The sequence below is a fragment of the Ictalurus punctatus genome, chromosome 29 (assembly GCF_001660625.3).
Source record: "Ictalurus punctatus breed USDA103 chromosome 29, Coco_2.0, whole genome shotgun sequence".
Lineage (NCBI taxonomy): Eukaryota > Metazoa > Chordata > Actinopteri > Siluriformes > Ictaluridae > Ictalurus > Ictalurus punctatus.
In genome coordinates this window covers 7,139,367-7,147,271 of record NC_030444.2, presented here as the reverse complement: position 1 = coordinate 7,147,271, position 7,905 = coordinate 7,139,367, and positions in this window count along the sequence as shown.

The window sequence follows — 7,905 nt, the reverse complement described above, 5'->3', positions numbered from 1 at the left end:
AGAAATAACACCCCTACTATGTTGTAACATTTGTTGTAATAATGTTAGTTTAATGGCTTACACAATCTTCTCTGTTAGCCAGAAACTGACATTATGGAACTAACTTTCATACAGCTACAACTGTTGCATCAACTTTAAAGGAACATTTTGAAAGGTTATTAAGTAAAGTTTTCAGAATACCTAGAAAATCTGTGATTGAGATTTTTTAAGAACCAAAAGTACAATAACATTTAGACAGCGTTTTTCTTGCCTAAAATTTTAGCTTGGAAAATTGCTTTAGAAAATACTGTAGATTGTAAACAAATACTGGCGAGGTAATTAGCAGTGGAGCTGTAGGTTTATTCTAGTAAATTCATGACATTATTTATTACGTCCTGTTTACTATTCCCAAATGGGCAAATGTGTGAAATATAGTGATCACTATTAATTTTTTTAACCAAGGCAATTATGAATACAGAGACAGTTTTGTTTTCTGCCTTCATTCACCCCTATTTATTGTGGCACCACTCAGAATGGGCTTTTTATTGAAGGCAAACTGACTCGAAGGTCCATTTGTGCCCCTCTTCTAACAAAATGAGGGAACCTGAAATTTACTTTTACACTGTGAAAGCAGCCCACTAGCAAAATAATGAAAAAGAAAATAAACAGTAAAACCACTAAGTACATTGTAAGCTAATCTCAGGCTAAGGTCTATTTCGAGTATGCTGAGGATGGAGAAGGCCATACTGACTATATATTAGTTCTTAAATCAAGACCCACTGCACAGAAATAAGAACAAGTAAGACATATAAGATTATATAGAGAAGAATTCTGCACTGGGGTCTGAATGGAAAGATTATAATTGTCCATCTTACGTTTGTGTGGTGTATTGTGCACATTAGTGCAATAGTATTCATGGGTAGTTTAGTGTAAATAAGGTAGTAGGGTTCAAAAGTCTAGATGCTCTAAGAACAGCTTTTTAAAATTTCATCTGTCATTCATTCATCTTCAGTAAATGCTTCATCCTGATCTGGAGTCTATCTTGGAACACTGTGGGTGCAAGGCAGGAATACACCCTGGATGGCATGACAATCCATTGTAGGGCACCTTGCATAAACAGTTACACACTCATTCACCACCTAGGGACAATTTAAAGTCTACCAGCACACCAAGGGGATGGGGTGGGGTTGGGGTAGACAAGTTAGGGGTTTAGTTCAGCATTCACAAACGAGGTGGGTCTTCAGCTGTTTTTGAAGATAGTGATGGATTCTGCCAATATTTTTGAAAAGGAGCTCCAGGAGATTCTCAGGGATGCGCTGTCTATTATCCAGCTAGTGATAAGGTTGCTACCGAGGCTACCATGTCAACAATGAAAGGTACCGTTGTGGAAATGGAGCACGCCCTCTCCGGTTGCACCAATGACATAGCTCAAATGAAGACTACTATCGAGTCTCTCACTGCGACCGTGACTCAATTAGAGAATAAATGTGAGGATTTGGAGTCGAGGTCATGGTGCAATAATGTTAGGATAGTCAGAGTTCTAGAGGGCGCTGACACATGTACAACTGCTGCTATAGCGGCCTTGTTAAAAGAGGCATTTGGTCTGGAGAAGGGGCTGGTTTTGGACCGGTCCCAACGGACCCTTCAGCCGAAGCCCAAGCCTGGTAAAAGACCATGAGCTATTGTGTGCAGATTCCACTATCACAGTGACTGTGTAGACATTTTACGCCGTGCGAGAGAGCTCCATCGGATTAAAGTGAGGGATTTGACCATCTCTGTTTTCCATGACTACACAGCCAAGATAGCCTGGGCCCGAGCTGCATTTAATGAGGTTCGGCGTCAACTTCGTGGCATTGAGGGCGCTCGTTATGGAATACTTCACCAAGCTCGGCTTCGCATTACATATAACAGTGTTCAGAAGGACTTTATTTCAGCGGAGGAAGCAGGAGACTATGTTAAACTCTTGATATCGTGGTGAACTGCATCACCTATACAGCTTCGTCTTTTTCGCTCTTCTTTTATTTTTATTTTTTGTACTCAGCCTTCCAGCTTTCAGTATTTGGATTTTTATTGAAGATATCGTCGTTGCATTACTTCGCCTAGATTTTATGGACTCACTCCTCTTAAATCTACTTTGGTATTAATGTGGTTCTCTGTTTTGAGGGTCTGACTGGGTTAGAGTTTCTGTTTATTTAATTTTATTAGTGTTTTTTCCTCTGTTTTACGTATTACACTGTTATATTATTTGTTACAAGTCTTTAAAAGTTAAGGACATTATATTTGTTATTGTGCGCAGACTGTTTATCAGACTTGAAGTCAGTAGGGTTTTTTTCTCTTACTGGAACTTTTTCTCTTGGTAATTTTTTTGGTTAATACAGCTTACTCTCCGAGTTGTTTTCACATTGTGGACAACTTTTGGTTATTGTGGGAAACACTGCTGTCTCATTTGTTTTATGGAGTCTCTGGGTGTGTGTGTGTTTGGGGGATTATGAGAGTAAACAAAACTTGCCAGTGCTTTGAAAGATGTGAATTGGAACAGAGTAATGTTAGTCAATTGCGAATCTGTTTTTAGAGGATTTAAACCTAACATGGTGAACAAATTATATTATAGAATTCAGGCAATTTTATTGGGGTTATCTCATACAGTGTGGCAAGTAATAATCTGGAAAGACCTTTGTACTAAACAGTATAAAACTGTATTTAAAGAGAAGCCAATCAGTAAATGAATCACATGAAAATGTATCACATTTTTTTTTATCACATCACACAGAAAACTCCCTTTTTTTCCAGAAGTGCATGATGAGATATCATGCTTCTGGGGAAAACCATACACTAGCCGTGTTTATAACCCCGCGACGTCTGATTACTCAGCCATCATGGGGAGTGAGCAGCACGGCAATTCAGCTATGCTGAAGGTAGAGGGGGCACTTGCAATCCACCTCTCTCCATCAATGGCAGGTAATTTAGGGGGCCAACTTTGCCTTCCAAGCCATGTCAGGCCACCTTGGTGTTGGTGGGCAAAGCCTATCCAGCAGCGGGTCTTGCTTGTGGGTCACTGCATACAATGGCAGTGTTGCAGGCCTACCAAGCAGATCTGCTGAGTGAGCTCGATACTGGGAAGGAAATCGGGCCTGAGGCAGTGGCAGAGCTGTGTCGTGCCACAGATTTGTCTCTCCGGGCAACCAAGCAAACGGCCCGTCATATCGGCTGTTCAATTGGTAGCTTGGTTGTGGCGGAGAGACACCTATGGCACAACCTATCAGGGATGGGGGACAAAATTAAATGGTGCACTTATATAGAGCTTTTATCCAAAGCACTTTACACTGTGTCTCATTCACCCATTCACACACACACTCACACACCAACGGTAGCAGAGCTGCCATGCAAGGCGCTAACTTGCCATCGGGAGCAACTTGGGGTTCAGTGTCTTGCTCAAGGACATTTCGGCATGTGGAGTCATGTGGATCGGGAATTGAACCGCCAACCCTACGATTAGTGGGCAACCCGCTCTACCACCTGAGCCACAGCCACCCCAAACACTTTTGGACAAAGATAAGGTCTCCTTGCTGGACACCCCTGTTAAACCTTCTGGCCTGTTTGGTGGCGCAGTTAATGCCATCGCCGACAGGTTATGTGAGGCAAAACAACAAACGGCGGCGTTCAGCCAGTTCCTTCCCCGTCGTGTCGATTTCGCCCGGGCATCCATGAGTGGAGCCTGGGCCAGCGCTAGTGCGAGGGAGGCACAGAAGGCGAGTGTGGGAGCCTGCTTCCCCCTGCAGAGAGCCAGAGGGACCAGGCGGCCATAGCCACAGCCTGTTAACAGGCCTGATCTAAGAATGATAATAAAAGCAAAGCAGGCAAGGAAGGTCCTGATGGGCCACGGAGGGACATATCAGAAGATATGAGGTTGTAAGGGCAGATAGCCCCCAGTGCTACTGTAGGGCCTCCCCTAGCCAAGGCCATCCCAAGTTTTCAGCCTTCTCTGGTCAGTGAGCTGTCACAGGGCAATGAAAATCTGATGCTTTCCCTCCAACAGAATGTGGAAAAGCTAACGTCACTGAAAGACCATCTGGCAGCGTGGAAACTACTGCCAAATGTGTCTCCATGGGTTCTGTCTACCATAGAAAAGGGTTACCGGGTCCAGTTCAGAGCTCGACCCGCCCGGTTCAGAGGTGTGCTCACCACAGTAGTCAGCACAGAGCAGAGCCCAACGTTAGTGCAGGAAGTAAGATCCTTTTTGGACAAAGGGGCCATAGAACATGTACCCTGTTCCCTAAGGGAGGGAAGTTTTTACAGCCGTTATTTCCTGGTCCGCAAAAAAGATGGGAGTATGCGGCCAATTTTAGATCTGCGTCATTTGAATCATACTCATCAGACATACAGGTTCAAGATGCTGATGCTTAAACTTATTGTACCACAGATTCAATTCGAGGACTGGTTTGTGATGATAAATCTGAAAGATGCATATTTCAACATAGGAATATCGCCCAGTCACAGGAAGTTCCTGATGTTTGCATTTGGAGAAAACACATTCCAATATCGGGTTCTTCCCTTCGGGCTAGCTTTATCCCCTCGCACTTTCACAAAGTGCATGGATGCTGCTTTGGCTCCCTTGCGACTCCAGGGCATTCGTGTACTAAACTACATGGATGACTGGTTAATTCTAGCATGATCCAAGGAACTGGTGCTTCAACATCGAGATGTTGTTCTCGCCCACATGAGGAGCTTGGGGCTCAGGTTGAACCTCAAGGAAAGTATGCTTTCTCCAGTGCAGAGGACAACTTTTCTAGGGATCGATCTAACACGTTCTTGTCAGTGAGTGCAATGTACATTCTGGGCAGCCAGAATGTGGGGGCAGACATCCTGTCAAGGCAGGGGCTGAGGCCTGGGGGTTGGAGACTCCATCCGCAAGTGGTGGAATCCATATGGCGGCGGTTCGGACAAGCTTAAGTAGATGTGTTCGCCTCCTAGGAGACAACACACTGCCTGCTATGGTTCGGCCTCACTCCTCCCACACCATTGGGGCTGGATGCCATGGTGCACATGTGGCCAGGGTCGCATCTATATGGTTTTCCCCCGATTGCTCTGCTCCCACAAGTTCTAGCGAGAGTTCGCCAAGACCGTGTACGTCTGCTGCTAGTAGTACCTTATTGGCCAGCTCAAATATGGTTCTCGGAGATAATATCCCTGCTAGACGGCACTCCTTGGGAGATTCCAATCTGCAGGGATCTACTGTCTCAAGCTGGAGGGCTGATTTATCACCCTTGGCCGAAACTATGGAAACTGTGGGTCTGGCCCATGATGGGCACCAGCTCATAGATTCTAGTCTCACAACTGAGATTGTAGAGTCCATGTTGAATGCTAGAGCACCATCCACGAGGAAATTGTATGTGCTCAAGTGGTGGCTTTTTGTCTTATGGTGCGAGGAACTTCAGCTAGACCCAGTGAACTGCATAATAGCTACAGTCCTGGAGTTCTTACAAGGACGTTTCTCAGCAGGGTTGGCTCCTTCTACAATCAGGGTTTACGTGGCCGCCATTTCGGCCAACCATGCCCCTATTGATGGAGCCTCTTTGGGGCAACATCCTCTAACTTCGAGGTTTATGCATGGTGTCAGGCAGCTGAGGTCCATCTGCAGGCCGCGCATACCTCCTGGGACCTTTCTGTGGCCCTGGAAGGTCTGTCAGGTGCTCCATTTGAGCCCTTAGAGTCAGCCTCTGAGAAGCTTTTGACTCTAAAGGTAGCTCTTCTGCTGGCACTGACATCTCTCAAGCGAGTAGGAGATCTACTAGCTCTCTCTGTTGCCTCTTCCTGCCTTGACTTTACTCCTGGATTAGCCAAGGCCTTCCTGTATCTTAGGCCGGATTATATTCCTTAAGTGCCTACATCTGCTGCCCAGCCTGTGGTTTTGCAGGATTTCTGCCCTCTTCCGTTCCTCACACGGGAACAACAGAGAATGCACCTGCTGTGTCCAGTAAGGGCTCTCTGTATTTACGTCCACCGCTCTGGCCAGTGGCGTAAGTCGGAGCAGCTGCTGGTCTGCTTTGGCTGCAACGGTAGAGGTGATGCTGTGTCAAAGCAGCGCATCTCTAATTGGACAGTGGAAGCAATCTCTATCGCTTATGAGGCACACGGTCTTGTTATGCCTATGGGCATGAGGGCTCATTCCACTAGGGGGATCGCCTCCTCGAAGGTGTTGTCCAAAGGGGTATCCTTACAGGATGTGTGCTGCTGCAGGGTGGTCTACGCCACAGACATTCATTCGATATTACAGCCTGGATATTCATTCCGCCCTAGACTCAAGTCTCTTGCAGTGACCGTCGTGCATGGCTCTTTTTGAACAGGCCGTACCCTCGGTCTGATGGAGTGGGTATCCTCGTTCCCATAGTGTTATGCTAAATGCAATGTGGAGTTCCCTTTGAGATGGAACATCTGGGTTACACATGTAACTATGTTCCCTGAGAAGGGAACGAGACGTTGCATAGCTTTGTCATACCAGGGCAGGCCTGTGAATTATCGCTTCAAATAATAGAGGCTGACGGCGCGGTTCACAGGTGCCATATATATATCACGCAACACGCTTAATTGCCATGTCACCTGATCATGGCAGGTCTATAAATAGGCATGATTTTACACAAGCTGCAGATGCTGGTTGTGAGAGGGCGCTCCCATAGTGTTATGCTAAATGCAGCGTCTCATTTCCTTCTTAGGGAACAGGGTTACATGCTTACCCCAGACGTTTCTTTTCTTGTTTTGTTTTTGCACCATTCTGGATTACCTCGAGTAGCGCCTCCGGAATGGGCAAACTTTTTGATTGTTGTGCTGGCATGGACTATGGATGACTCTAACTACTTGCACAGCTTTTTAATTTACAGTATCCTTCAGTAATATTGGCACCCTTGGTAAATATGAGCAAAGAGGACTGTAAAAAATTGTCAAAAAAATTGTTTTTTGTTCAAGAAATTCACAAAAAATACTCTGCTCTTATGGATATCAATTACAAAACACAGGTTTATTAAAAAAAAACAACATTTTTGAATAGAGGTGTGCAACAATTATTGGCACCCCTATGAATTCATATGAGAAGAATATATTTGAAGTATATTGCCTTTACATTTTTTAGTACACCTGGGTGACTAAGAGGAGGAAATTGTTCAACCATGACTTAATGTTTTACAGTGGTATAAATATGAGGTAATACATAGACCAAATTCCCTTAGTTATTCATAACAATGGGTTAGACCAAGAAATATAACTGTGATGTGTGGCAAAAGGTTGTTGAGCTTCAGAAAGTGGGAAGTGACTATAAGAAAATAGCACAAGCAAATAAAATGCCCGTTTCCACCATCAGGGTAATAATTAAGAAGTTCTAGTCAACTGGAAATGTTATGAATGAAGCTGGAGGAGGGCGTGTCTATATTGTCTCAAACCAAAATAGAGCTTTTTGGTAATAAACACCAGAGGTGGTTTTGGCACACACAGAGAGGTAGCCATATGGAAAAGTACCTCAAGCCCACGGCTAAATATGGTGGTGGCTCTTTAATGTTTTGGGTCTGTTTTTATAAAGATACATGGCATAATGGACTCAACAGATATTAAATGAAAACCTGACTGCATCTGCCAGAAAGCTTAAAATGGGCCATGGTTGGATCTTCCAGCAGGACAATGATCCAAAACATACATCACAATCAACACGAAAATGGTTTACTGACCACAAAATCTGCCATGGCCATCCCAGTCCCCTGACTTGAACCCCATAGAAAACCTGTGGGTTAAATGAAGAAGAGAGTCCACCAGCATGGACCTCGAAATGTGAAGGATCTAGAGAGAATCTGTATGGAGGAATGGTCTCAGATCCTTTGCCATGTATTCTCCAACCTCATCAGGCATTATAGGAGAAGACTCAGAGCTGAAGTATTAGCACAA